We start from the raw sequence: 15,449 nt of genomic DNA on the forward strand, positions 1-15,449 counted from the left end.
TGTTAAATGGGTGTCACTAGCCAGCTCTTGTACTATTGAAACTACGAACGAATTCTCTACATGGGCCTTTCCTTACCTATTAACCTATTATCTCCTTCTGTTCTTAGGAAAACAGTACCCTAACTGGGAGTTATGTGACATGTCTTTATCTAAGCCAGGGTTTCTCAACCTTGGTACTATTGTTATTCTGGCAAGTACAATTCTTTATTTTGTGGAAAGCGATCTTGTGCAATGTAAGATGTTTAGCAGCATTTCTGGCCGCCATCCATCCAATACTAGAGGCAGACATCTCCCTCCCCTGAACTGTGATAACCAAAACCCTCTCCAGACATTGACAAGAGCCCCCGGGGGGACAAAGACCCTCCCCCTCCCCCTGTTTGACAACAACATTCCATAAGCATTCATTCCATAAGCCTTAATTGTGAGGGAATTCAGTAGAGTATTCTAATAGCATAAAAATGTTATAAAATTAAGAAAACTAGGGCAAAGAAGAGCAAGATAATTAAGCTGGTTGGAATTTAAAAGAAACGAAATTGGGTAAGATTTGGGTGATGATGGAGGAAATAACCAAGAAGGCATGAAAGGTTTCCTATATCATTTAACTGGGTGTGTGTGTGTGATCAGTCGCTCAGTCATGTCTGACTCTTTGCAACCCTGTGGACTATAGCTGACCAGGCTCCTCTGTTCATGGAATTTTCCAGGCAAGAATCCTGGAGCAGATTGACATTTCCTATTCCAGGGGATCTTCCTGACCCAGAGGTTGAACCCACTTTTCTTGTGTCTCCTGTATTGGCAGGCAGATTCTTTATCACTGTGCCACTTGAGAAACCTCCCATTTAGCCATAGTTGTCTCTTTTAATTTTTATTTATTTTACTTTTTGGCTACACCACATGGCATGTGGGATCTTACTTCCCTGACCAGGGATCCAATGTGTGCTCCCTGAGTGGAAGCACAGAGTCTTAACTGCTGGGCCACCAGGGAAGTCCCAGCTCTCCCTTTTTAAATTAATGTTTTTGAAATGTAGACTTTCTATTAGATATGGTCTTCAGACTCTCTATTGTCTCGCTGTCTGTCAGGGGACGTTCAACTTTAAGGGATCCAATATGTTGCGTTTTCCTTTGTGTGGACGCTCTGTTTCTTATCAGTTCCTGGAATACAGGAACGAGTAGAGCTGCACGCAGTTCTCAGGACTGAGATCATGGGAAAGGGCACCTGCTTGGATTCCTTTCAGTGACTCCCTTCAGCGACTCTCTTCAGCGACCTTGTGTTTATTGGTTGCAACTGGTGGAATTTCATTCTTTGTAATGGCTGAGTAATCATTTTACTGAAGATATACAAGCATGCATTTCTGCTAATAAAATATCCTTGTTCCACTAGAGACTTGGGTCCCCCGCATCCTTCTTTATGTCTCCAGTCTCTTTGGAGCATGGAAGCCTGTCGAGCTCACTTTCTCACCCGGGCTTTCAAGACCTCCTTGAGAGGATGCCCTGTGCCTTCGTGAGCGGTACAAGTCCTGTGTATGGGCTTTATTGGTTTTCCACGCAACCCGAGAAATGCTACTCTCTCTCTCTTTTTTTCTCTCTTTCTTTTCATCGACTCCAGTCCCCAGGTCCCGGTCTGTAAAAGACCGCAACACCTGTCTACACTCTTCTTTTGTTATTTTTCCTCTCAGATCTTTCTCATCAAGTCTAGGAAGTTGTTTCACCCTTCATGTCTCTTCCTAAATTAAGACCTGAATTCAGGCTAGCAATTTTATACTCGTACCATCCATATTCTCTTTGAAGACTGTAATTTCTGCTCACGTTGCTATTCTTTCAGGTTTGGGGCTTCCAAACTTGTGTTCATAGCCATAGAAACAAAAATTAAAAATTTTTGAGAAAAAAAGTTGACAAAAAAGAGTATACTTACATTTGTCCTTAGAGCTTATATTTTCGTGTTGTTACATCCAACATCCTACCCAATAAGATGGAATAGCTAGTAAACAAGGATTTAAGATCAAAGACATTCCTAGCTTTGTCATGTTACAGCAGTACTACATGGGGCAAATCGATTTTCTGAGTTTGCTTTCCTACTAGTAAAATGAAACTTCCTCAGAGGGTCCTTGTGAAAGTGATAGTTGCTCAGTTGTGTCCAACTCTTTATGACCCCATAGACTCTAGCCCTCCAGGCTAGATTTCCCAGGCAAGAATACTGGAGTGATTAACCATTCTCTTCTCCAGGGGGATCTTTCTAACCCAGGCATCAAACCTTGGTCTCCCACATTGCAGGCAGATTCTTTACTTGTCCAACATACTGGGGAGGTCCCAGAAGGTTCTTATGAAGCTTAAATAAGATACTGTATGCAGAGGAGGGGAGAATCATCCAATAAAATGTCTGTTAATTATATGTTTTTTCTTTTTTTTTTTCCTTTCCATTGTTGCCACTGCTGCTATCCTACATGAGGTTCCTGATTGTATCACTCTGGTCTCTTTTTTTCTTCCCAACTTGTCTTCTCCTTATCACTCCCATGCCACTGCTCACTGTCTTCTACCAACAGTATATGGAGTGTTTCTCACACTGTCCTTAACACCAGGCACCCCCAGCTTTCCTCCTTTTCTCTCCTATGCTCTTGCCCTTGATCTCCCTACCTTTATCTTTGTTCTTGTTTTATTGCTTATTGTTTCAATGTGCATTCCTATAGTTACTAAATATATTAATCATGTGTTAATATCCTTAGTGGCTATCTGTATTTCTTCATTTGTGAGTTGTCTATGATCTTTAAACATTTTTTTTCCTATTTCTGTGCTCTTATTTTTCTCATTGGCTTATAAATGTCTTGATAAATTGAAAATATTAATCCTTGTCTATACACGTTGAAAATATATTTTTTTAGCTTGCAAATGGAGTTTCCAAAGAAAAGGAGAAAGAAACAAAATGAAAGATAGATCAAATTGACCACATTAAAAATTTTTAAATTGTCCGATTTTACCTGTATTAAAAGATGCATTTTCTAATATTAAAAATATGTATATATGTGAATACATGGAAGAAATGAAAAGAACTATAACACATTAAATGATAGTGAAAGTGAAGTCATTCAGTCGTGTCCGAGTCTTTTCGACCCCATGGACTGTAGCCTACCAGGCTCCTCCATCCATCCATGGGATTTTCCAGTCAAGAGTACTGGAGTAGGTTGCCATTTCCTTCTCCAGGTGGGTCTTCCAGACCCAGGGATCGAACCTGGGTCTCCTGCATTGTAGGCAGACGATTTTACTGTCTGAGCCACCAGGGTGATAACTCGTAGCAATAAGATTATTGATTTTTAGATTCTTTTCATGCTTTTTAATTGCTCACAATTTCAATTAATCTGTAATGGTTTTACAATTGAAATAAACTAAACAAATAAAATTTTAATTGTTTTGTAAAGATAAGTAAGCAAAATTACCTGCAACTGCACTTTTTCTTAGTTGAAATTCAGCAAATTCTCCATACATTGGATATATTCAATAATTGTTTAACAATAGTGGTGGTGATTTTAAAGTGATCTCTTTAAAACATTAGTATATGGGGGCCCTCAGTTTATAGCATGATAAAACACTCTAGTCCCACATGTCCTCAGCAAGAGCTCTATTCAAAAAATACTAGGCTGAGAACCAGAAGAGTTAAGTTTGAATTCTGCCTCCATCATATATTAAAAGCATTTCTTTAGATACACTACCAAGATTTATAATTCAATCTTCCCCCTGTAATTAAAGTGTCTCCATCTCTTCCTTACCTTATGGATATGATGGGCTCAAGAGAAAAAAGGGAAAGGATTAGAAAGTACTGCTGAGTAGTCTTACATGTTTTATATTAGTGTTTATTTGCCTGCAAAACTTGTTTTCAAATAAAATGTGAGACATAATGTCAATTCACGATACATAAAATGATACTCTCTTAAAATACTTTATATAATTACTAAGACGAACAGCTGTTATCCGTATACTATCATTATTTATTGGCTTCTTGATTCTGAAAGTTTCTCATTCATTTTCCCTTTCCCATATGTTTCCAAATAAATATTTTAGGGCTTCCCTGGTGGCTCAGTAGTAAAGAATCTGCCTGCCAGTGCAGGAGACATGGGTTCGATACCTGGTCCGGAAGATCCCAAGTGCCACAGAACGACTAAGCCCTTGAGCCACGACTAAACCCGTGTGCCACAGCAATTGAACCTGTGCTCTAGAGCCCAGGAACTGCAACTATTGAGCCAGTGTGCCACAACTACTGAAGCCCACACACCCTAAGAGCCTGTGTTCCACAACGAGAAGCCACGGCAGCAAGAAGCCCGTGCCCTGCAACTAGAAAGTAGCTCCTGCTGACAGCAGCTAGAGAAAAGTCCATGCAGGAACAAAGACCCAGCCAAAACAAAACAAATAATTATTTAAAAAACAAATGTTTTCCATAACCCTAGCCAGAAGCTGTAGTTTCAAACAATAACATCTGAAGTGTTCCTAAAAATAAATATGTACCATCCCAACTAATCTTTAAACTGAAGACATCACCTGTATACCTAAAGGAAAGTAAGTCATTTTAAAAGACAGATATAAATTACCAGAACTGCAGTAAGCCCTCTCTAACTAGTATCTTAACATATAGACCTTACAAGACATAATTTTTAGATAAATGATACTTGATTTGGTACTTATTTATGGGGGGAAATGACTGAGTTGCCTCAAAATAAAATATATCCTATGACAATGACTTATACAGAACATTGAGTTTATGGAAAAAGCAGTGGTCCAGAGAAATAACTTCTTTATTTATGTCAAGGATTTAAAAAATGCTACATTTAATTTTAATATCATGATGAGCAATATTCCCCCTGCCTGATAAGCCTCATTACACTACAGCATGTACAGTATTTGCCTTATTTAACAATTTTTATCAATCATTTAAAAATGGACAATGCACTCAAAAGGACAAAAAAACATGAAGGCGTGTAATGTACAACTTCTTTTATCGACAAAAATTTGCACTTGATTGTAAAGAATAATGAAAAATAAAAACAAAAAAAAATTCTTTCCTGGTAAATGCCGGGCCCATTTTTGGGTCATTTAACAACCAAAGACATGATTGTTAATTGCAAAAGTAGCTGTAATTTTCCTATTCACCACAAAAATCTTTGTCTGCTTTTCTTTTTAATAGTTGTTTACCTTTTGTCTACCTAATTGGATTCATCAAATATATCACCTTTCTGTCGCTTTTAGACTGTCTGTTATAATTGCTGCCAGTATTTTATGCTCCCCATTTTTCTATAGTGTGGACCAGTGTTAATCAGGGGGTGCTTTCTAAAGTTTTCTTAAAATGTGAATGTGCAAAGCACGTAAACAAACACAGCAATGATGTGGAAAGTTCCACCACCCCAAATAATTTCTGTACCAATTAAAAAAATGAAGGAAAAAATTGTGAATTGAAACATTATGCTTAAATGGAATTCATTTTTCAATGTATTATTTCTTTCTTTTATTTCATTATGGTCATACTTGAATTCTTCCTCTTCTTTCAGATACTCATATTTATATTTTGTTGATATTTCCCTTTAGTTCAGTTCAGCCGCTCAGTCATGTCTGACTCTTTGCAACCCCATGGATTTCAGCATGCCAGGCCTGCATGTCCATCACCAACTCCTGGAGTTTATTCAAACTCATGTCCATTGCGTCGGTGATGCCACCCAACCATCTCATCCTCTGTCATCCCCTTCTCCTCCTGCCTTCAATCTTTCCCAGCATCAGGGTCTTTTCAAATGAGTCAGTTCTTCACATCAGGTGGCCAAAGCATTGGAGTTTCAGCTTCAGCATCAGTCCTTCCGATGAACACTCAGGACTGATCTCCTTTAGGATGGACTGGTTGGATCTCCTTGCAGTCCAAGGGACTCTCAAGAATCTTTTCCAATACCACAGTTCAAAAGCATCAATTCTTCAGCGCTCAGCTTTCTTTATGGTCCAACTTTCACATCCATATATGACTACTGGAAGAACCATAGCCTTGACTAGACAGACCTTTGATGGCAAAGTAATGTCTCTGCTTTTTAATATGTGGTCTAGTTTGGTCATAACTTTCCTTCCAAGGAGTAAGCGTCTTTTAATTTCATGGCTGCAGTCACCATCTGCAGTGATTTTGGAGCCCCCCAAAATAAAGTCTCTCACTGTTTCCACTGTTTCCCCATTTATTTGCCATGAAGTGATGGGACCAGATGTCATGATCTTAGTTTCCTGAATGTTGAGCTTAAGCCAACTTTTTCACTCTCCCTTTCACTTTCATCAAGAGACATTTTCCTTTACCCTTGTTCTTATTCATGTCATTTATAGCATCTTCTGTTTTAAATTCTTGCTTTATGAATTTTACTCTCACTTTTATATATCGTTTCAGAATTATTTTTAAAACACAGACCTCATATTAGATGATATTAGGTGACTAAAACCCTTGGCCTTGCCTCATAGTCTGGTCAAATATTTTAACATCTCTGGATCTTAGCACCATTGTTGTAAAACAAGAATACCTTGGGTTAAGTACTAAAATAAAAATTGGCTTTGAGAATGAGAATATGTTCTTTTAAATATAGTTATTCTGTCTCGTTTCAGTAGGAAATATGTGATTTTGTGATTAATGGAATATTCAAGCAATATCTATTTTTAATTCATGTATAACATCTCCCTCCACTAGAATATAAACTAGTTAAAATAACAAGAGCTTTGTTTCATTCACAGTAAAAATCACAGACTTTGCAAAGTGTCTAGAGTATCAGGTAGAATCTCAGAAAAAAATATACACAAGTTAACAGACATTCACATTTCTGAAATGTCTTAGCAACTCTTATCAACTGAAAGAACTTTTCTTGTTTTCATTAAAATGTATTAAATATTGATTCACATAAATTTAGAAATTTAGTAAAAGAATCCCATCATAAGTCAGCTATCTCAGAGATTCTTAAAGAGACACCTCTTATTTTTTAAAGATTTCATGCATCAAATTCATGGACTTTATTCTTCCACACTGAAGAGCTATCAGAAAATAAAATAATTTAATGAGCAAGACATAAAAATCATATTAGAGAACTCTGGGATAATTTTCAAAACAATATACAGTGTTTTAATTATATAATTCTCATTGAACATAATGAGATACTCTTCCAAAACATGCATCCAAGTGTTCTGTAAGTACAGTATACTTTGTTCCCAGGCATGTAAACATTATAATGTTTATATAATATTAGCATGTTTTTATTATCATGTTTGTATCAGCATAATTATGAAGATTTTGTACTATTATAGCTGAGTTTTCATTATGCTATCACTAGCTTCTTGATATTATAAAGATCTAATTTTCAGTTTTATATTTGAATGTGGTGAGACAGTACTGTCTGATAGGAAAAATTTTATTTTTTATGTACAATTTGAATTTTTTATATACAATTTGCATTAGAAATCTTCCACTAAGATATTTATGTTCTTGTGAATATGGTCTTCTAAAGTAATACTCTAGTTTGAGAAAAATATGGCACTGTAGTGACTTTTTGTTATAAAACAAATACAGTCTCAACACCTTGCTGGTCTGCTGTAAATATATGATTTTTAATAAAACAAGAATAAACATTTAAGCATTTTTTTGCCAAAATATATTAGTTATGAGCTGTAATATGCCTGTAGTCCTAAATTTTTTCTAACTATAAGGTGTCCACTGTGCCAGATTATATGATGACTTCACAATATGGGCAAATGTTCACCAGAAACCATAAGGTGGTTTCTAATAAAGTCAGCTATTACATAATACCAAAAACTATTACATAGTAATTCATTTCAACAGTTCCAAAATAGAAAATAATTGAAAAAAAATTGAATAGGCTAAATACATTAGGTTCTCTGAATTTCTTTTTTGCTAGTATTTAAGCAATACTCACAAAGCATTTTATTATCATAAGGTCTTTGCAGTAGAAAGCATATCAATGACCTCATAGACCAACTTTTCCTTTTTCTTCATTTGCAGATGAGTGAATCTAAAGATAATGATTATATGATGTTTTCTCTAATTAAAACAATTCTACTGATTTTTGAATCTAAAACATTATTTTTCCTTTTAAATCTATTTTTAAAGGTAACTTTTGCACAAAGTTTACGGTTTGTAAGTGTAGACCTCACCCACCCCCAGTCCCCCCTACAGGTGATTATAAAATAATTAAGTAGAGAAGGCAATGGCACCCCACTCCAGTACTCTTGCCTGGAAAATCCCATGGACGGAGAAGCCTGGTAGGATGCAGTCCATGGGGTCGCTGAGAGTCGGACACGACTGAGCGACTTCACTTTCACTTTTCACTTTGACGCATTGGAGAAGGAAATGGCAACCCACTCCAGTGTTCTTGCCTGGAGAATCCCAGGGGCAGGGGAACCTGGTGGGCTGCCGTCTATGGGGTCGCACAGAGTCGGACACGACTGAAGCAGCTTAGCAGCTCCCTGAGTTTTTAATTCATAGAGACTCTTCATTTGTTTTTAAGCAATTGTTATGATTGCTGCTTAGTACAGAGCCTATTTATAGTGACTCAAGACAATATTTAAGACACTCATATCACAGTCACAGCTCAGGCAGAGACAGCTCTGAGCTTGATAAGACAGGTGCTCTTTTATTAGTAGTAATCTGTTGAAGCCACGCTATCTGCTTGGGTGTTAATAGTTCATCAGAGAACTGCTGGTTAGGATCTGGAACCTCTGTGGCTAAGAGGCAGTAAGTAGAACACAGTAAAGCATGTCAACAACTCTCAGTGGTGACTGGGGTGGGGTGAGGAATGTATGTGTATGTGGGAGGGTGAGGATTAAGGCAAATGGGGGTTAAGACTGAGGGGCCATGGAGTGGGGGACCAGTGGAAACAGAAGGGACCAGGGAGGCTGTGTATCACTGCAAGAGGCAATCCCTAGAGGGAGCCCAGGAATCCAAATAAAAGAAGGGACGAGTGAAGTGAAATAACGAAGGCATCTCTGAAACTTCATTCTCACCCCCAACACACACACACACACACACACACACACACACCCACACAGAAAGAGTCTGTGTGGCTTGGAATAGATCAACTGACCCTGAATTAAGGTCATCCTTGTATGTTCTTTTTACATTTTGTGTGAATGCCTGACTGGCTAGTGGAGGGATCATTTCATTTTGGACAATACCATCACTTCTTTCCGTGATAAAACAGTGCTGGAGTTAGGTGCTTGAGGAAAGAGCATTGTAATTTGTAAGAAAGAGGACCAATGGAACACAGGTGGTCCAAGAGAAAAGGAAGATCTAGAATGGACTTATCTTGAGAAATTTTCTAACTATATTTGGTGAAGAATTTTACCCACTTTGATATTGAAAATACCAAATATCACAGTAGAATCCTACCCTAAATAATTTAACTTGTTTTATATGCATATAGTAATTTTGTAATGGATGGTATATAGTTATTTCTTAGTATAGTTTAGTAACTCATTTATAAATAAAATTTTTATTTTCATGAAGTATATGAAGGTGTATATTATGTAGTAGATCTTGTATATTACATGTTTATATTATCTACAACTATCCTATATTAGGAGAAGGCAATGGCACCCCACTCCAGTACTCTTGCCTGGGAAACCCCATGGACGGAGGAGCCTGGTAGGCTGCAGCCCATGGGGTCGAGAAGAGTCAGACACGACTGAGTGACTTCACTTTCACTTTTCACTTTCATGTACTGGAGGAGGAAATGGCAACCCACTCCAGTATTCTTGCCTGGAGAATCCCAGGGACGGAGGAGCCTGGTGGGCTGCTGTCTATGGGGTCGCACAGAGTTGGACACGACTGACGCGACTTAGCAGCAGCAGCATCCTATATTATTGCAGAAATGCCCTTAACTCATAGAATGTGATGATGCAAATAGCGATTTTGTGCAATAAATAACTTTAAAATATTTATTTATTTGGCCGCACCTGGTTTTATTAGCAACACTCAGGATGTTTAGTTGCGGCATCCGGAGTTTTGACTGTAATATGTGGGATCTAGTTACTTGCCCAGGGATGGAACCCAGGTACCCTGCGTTGGGAGCTCAGAATCTTAGCTACTGGACCACCAGGGAAGTCCCTGTAATGAAAATTGATCAATGTTTCACTGTTTATAAAAGTGGTACTTGTTACATATGCAGACTAAAGTATCATGTTGACCAATTCAGAGCTATTTTCTGTCTGGATAAGTTAACTGAGCATTAAAGGGTTAGTCTGTGAAGGCCTATTGGATGAGAAAAACACTACCAGGTAGAATCAACTGTTAGAAATTCCCTAGCACACTTTCTTTTCTCTCCTGGTATTCTATTTATTGAGTTGCTCCATGGAGAGACAATGATGCATAATAGTTAATGGATGGCTTCTGGAATATGTTCATGGATTAAAATCCTGCTTCCATGCCTCATTAGTTGCATGACTGAGCCAGTTTCTTAACCTCTCCAAGCCTAGTGGAATAAGGGTAATAATTGTAGTTACCTCCTTCATGTAGACTGCTTACCTCGGTGGACAGCACATAGCAGATCCTTCTTAGATGTCATCCTTATTATTATTATTATCATATTACTCTTATGACTACTTTGACCTACCTGTTGATATTTGATACAGTATTTCCCCATCTCTCTTTACTTACCTCCCCAGATTCTCAACCTTGAATTTGCTTTGGTGACCTAATTTAGTTTTTACATTCCTGACCTTGCTTCTTATCTTCTGCTTTGTTAAAAAAAAAGGATTTTTACCTTGTTAAACTCAGCCTGACTACCCAACCTTGACTCCTGATATTTGATGACTTATCTTAGTACTCCTGATCCTACATTGCACTGACTTTGATGGTATTCTGCTATATTAAACAAGTAGAAGAGGTCCAAGTCCTTCTGGGTCACACTGTTGGCTGGATACACATATGTTTTATTAAATTTTTCATAATTTATATAATAATAGCAACAGTTACTATATTCTGCCACAGCCTGGCAGGCAATCTCCAAAATAAAAAGTCTCAATGGAGACATTTTTGACACAGCTGTGCCAAAATGTGGCACACAGCTATGATTAGATTACCCTGAAGGATAATCACAAAATAGGTCATCAGTTATCACTAAGTTCCTTGATCAGACATTATACCCTCAGCCCAGCATGCCTCCTAGCAAATGCTTAACTTGGAAACAGAAGATGGGAAAAGAATGCAATGGCAGAAGACAAAAAATGGAATGTAATGAGCCCATGCAAATCCATCACTGCTATTGGGAAAGATTTCTCAAAATGATTGCCACAACAATAGCATCCATTCATCTCTGTCTCAGGACCATCCTTTTGTTTGTGGTTCTGGCCACTGTTTGTATAACCTGCACATAGAGATATCACCTTGTAAAAATTCTGCACCATGAGCATTTGGACAAAGATTCACAAGAGCTTTTATAATACTACGTTGCTCTAGGAACCTCACAAACTTTCTCCTTTGGAGCTGCATGTGGTCCGTGTCTCGTATGCTTGCTTCGCAGGATCTCAGATTGCTGGACTGCTGCTAGAAAGTGTACTCTCTGTCACAGATCTTGCTCTTTCTCCAGAATTTGAGATTGAGATGAATTTGGGGTACAGGATGTTTATTAGGGATCAACAATCATGGAAGGGATGAGGAGGAAGTAGGATCAGGCAGGGGAGAAGTTGAATTATATTAAAGGCTACCAAAGCTTGGGTCAACCCTGGTATGTATTGCCCAAGCTGGAAAGGCCAGACCTTCGTACTTCTGCCTTCATCAGTCATTGGATATGGGCTACCTCAGGAACACAGCTGGAGGTTGCCTAAAGACAGCATGCCTAGCATCTGGGCAAAGACTGTTTTGTTGAGGATCTAGGCAGTGAACCCCCTTTTCCACCACAATGCATTTCATATCTACTAGATTTTGGATCATTCACCAATTGTATTTTGATATCTGATACCTAAATAGGGCCTTGTACATAACATGGTGTGTTTAATTTCTTCACCCTTCTCATCCCTGCTCTGTACCATAACCACCTCTCCCACCCTTCATTACCCACCCCCCTGCCCCCCAACACTTCTGAGGGAGCTAGAGGGAAGGCTCTGTGGTGGTTAGTTGGAAAAATTATTTTATGCAGATGAGAAAAGATGCTATGATGTTCAAGGTCATATAGTTAGTACAAGGATAGAGCCTGAACCCAGTTGATCCAAGATCTGATCTGTAAATCTCATATATTAGCTGCTGAGCTATATTGCCTGCCCATTGAAGTTGCTCTCACACTACATCCATGAATATTGGTATTTTAACCTGGCGTGTTTATATCTGGACACCGCATTTTTCAAATTAGTCTCTCAAAAGATAGGCTCTATTCTCTGATTTTACTTTTCACTTCCTTGGTTACTGAACAGAGATTTCCTTAGAACATTGCTACATTCATTTTTTAAAAGTTATCAGAAGTATACTGCTGGTTAAAAAATTGTTTTTGGAGTGCAAGTAGTATTTTGTTGGTTAAAGATGATACACATTTCTTAATACATCAGATAAATTTTTCCATCTTAAGCACTGTGTTGACTATACTAAAAAGTCTATAATCTTTCATATCAATTTCTTGACTACATATTCCTGGAGAGCAGTCTTCAAAATGTATCTTTCTATAAATTGAAATTCTCCTAATGTAGATTCACTACATAAACTGTTTCTTTCATTCAGATCTTCCTTTTACACATGGCCATGTTAAATTTCTTTCAGCTGGGAGTATCACAAAGAAAAAATATAAAACCAAGTTATAAAACACCTATTGCCCTATCTTTCTGCAGTCTGAACTTCTGTGACAGGATCATAGTTTCATTCATCTGAAGTGTACCTGTGCCCCAGTGGAGATTCCAGCTAGAGCTATGGAAGAACTGCTCAACATTTTCCACAAATGGCAAGCCACCCCCAAGCCTGCAGTAGAAAAAGCAAGCAAGTTTTTGACCTTTTCTTCCATTTAAGTAGTAAAATGATTTAGAGTGTAGAAGCCATAGTGGAATTTTTGTAGCAATTAAGGTCTGTTTTATGAAGGAATCATAGTGTGCTCAACTTTAGAACTCTTTGACACATCTTTTGGCAAAAGGATACATGCACATTTAAACACACAAACATGCAAAATTATCTAACTTGTCAATTCTCAACTTGTCAAAATAAAGTACCATTTCTCTGTACTAATGCTTCATGGTATGGCACTGGAATTGCTTCATGCTGCAAGCCAAAAGATCCTGAGACACTAGTTACTCATTTCATAATTTACAATATAGTTGTTGTTGTTGTTCAGTCGTCCAGTCATGTCCCCTTGTGACCGCATGGACTGTAGTATACCAGCCCACTTTGCAATACAAAGTGATGTGCAAATGGATTAAAAAAGCTTTTGCTGTTTTCCTGATAGTGAAGAACTTTGACATCAGTACAGTTAAGAAATCATCAGCCACCTATTATCTCCTGTTTATTCATAAATATATCACTGTCATTTAGCCATTTCTTAGCCAACTTCTTTTTAGTATAAATTTAACACCATAATTCATCCAATTTTAATTCCCACAAATGAATTATTTCACAAAATATTTTTGAGTGGCACATTCCTTTCCTGCTTTTCCAGTACTCATGGAAATTTCCAGAATATAAGATAAACACTCTGAAGTACAGTAGCAGTAAGATGCTTAATTAATAGGACACACCACATTAAACCAATAAAACTTTTTTACCTTTCTGTTGCACCTTTGACCTGAGATTTCCTCCTGGGAGCCATGCTACATAGAACTCTCTTGGATGTGCTAGTCATGTTCCTCTCTTTTTCTCCCATCAGACCTATATTCATTAGAACATTCTCTTTTCCCTTTCTTCACAGAATGATGTGAGTTTTGGAGGCTCACACAAGCAGATACCCAGTGCCCAGGAACAGAGTTCTCTGCCAGTGACCAATCCTATTTATACTTGTGTTGTAATGTACTCTAGCTATTGATTTCTGAGAATCTATCAATTATCCAGTTGTTGGAAGAAACCAGATCACTTAGATTGATTATTAAGACTGTAGGTGTGTAGCCCCCACCTCCAAACATACTGCATTGGAATCTCTAGAGATGGAGTCTGGGAATCTACCTTGTAACAAAGTCCTGTAGTGACCCTTGGGCATATGAAAATTTGAGAACCAATGAATCATTGGAGGACGTTTAACTGTTTTCAGTCTCTGACTCAATACTCAAGAACTCTTGATAGTGTAAGAACCCTGGGGACATCCTGTCACAGTGGCAGTATCAGTAGCTGTTTTGAAGAATGTCTCTGCTCTTAACATTTGACAGTGAAAGATAAGATGGAAAAAAAAACAGCAACACAAAACCTGGCTCAAAAGCAAAGCAAACATCATCTTGGGCCAGAAAAGAAAGATGAATTCAAATTGGAAAGTGTGGCTGAATGTCAATGAGTTTGGGGCTCCTGAGTCAGAAGCTGGCTGTAGACGTAGGGGCTCAGTTCTCATGGTCCCCCACTACTGCTTGAAGCAGGGCATGCCCAGAGCTCAGCTCATGAAGGAGGCTAGAATCCAGGCTGCTCAAATGATGGTTTTATGCAAACGATGGGCTTAGGGAGGCAGAAAGATAAACAAATTTTGTGACCATGAACTAAGCCAAGAGAAAGAAAAAGAAAATCAAACCAAAAAAACTAAATCCAACCAAACAAACGAAAAAACCTCTACACAAAATGCCCCTGAAAACCCAAATTCTAAAACAAATGAAGAAATCTCATGCAAAGGAAGAAAGCCAACCCAATCAACAATGAAAAAAAAAATCAACAATTAAAACATGAATTCATTTCAGATAAAAAATAGTGTAAAAGGGCCAATGTGACTGAAAAAAATGGAGCTAAATATAGTATATTTATGATGCTCTTTCCAGGGTCCCAGAAAGGGGAATGATCTGTCCCTCTCCGCTCCCATTGTATGCATTTTCCATGTTCTTGGTGACTTCTCAGGGCTCACCTCTCTGTATAACTGTTGTATTAAGTCACCTCAACAGAATTCAGAATGTTATAAAAAATAATGAAGGAGAGAGCATTACCTTTTTTTTTTTTTTAATAGGCTAACTGGGCTGAAAATAATACTTGAAGCTAGAGCTTAATTCTAAGTTTCAAAGAAAAAAAAAACAAAAGTTCTATTTGCTTGTTGCCTTAGTCATTAATTTCTTTTTCTTTAAGACTAAACTTGCATCTTTAATTATATTTAGGTGTGTGTGCATGAAAAGGACATCTTTTTGGGGTGTTAATTCTAGAAGATCTTGTAGGTCTTCATAGAACCATTAAACTTCAGCTTTTTCAACAATAGTGTTTGGGACATAGACTTGGATATCTGTGATATTGAATGGTTTGCCTTGGAAATGAACAAAGATCATTCTGTTATTTTGAGATTGCACCCAAGAACTGCATTTCA

General features: G+C 37.8%; 1 long non-coding RNA gene across 1 annotated transcript; it reads left to right on the forward strand.

The window, feature by feature from the left end:
* Positions 1-423: 423 nt before the first annotated feature.
* LOC145524869 (uncharacterized) lies at positions 424-15,171 on the forward strand. Its single transcript, XR_014067902.1, has 2 exons — positions 424-537; positions 12,814-15,171. It is a non-coding gene; the product is annotated as an uncharacterized LOC145524869 (long non-coding RNA).
* The last annotated feature ends 278 nt before the right edge of the window (positions 15,172-15,449 follow it).

Source organism: Giraffa tippelskirchi, chromosome 10 (genome assembly GCF_054371585.1).
Source record: "Giraffa tippelskirchi isolate mGirTip1 chromosome 10, T2T-mGirTip1v1.2.pri, whole genome shotgun sequence".
NCBI classification, from domain to species: domain Eukaryota; kingdom Metazoa; phylum Chordata; class Mammalia; order Artiodactyla; family Giraffidae; genus Giraffa; species Giraffa tippelskirchi.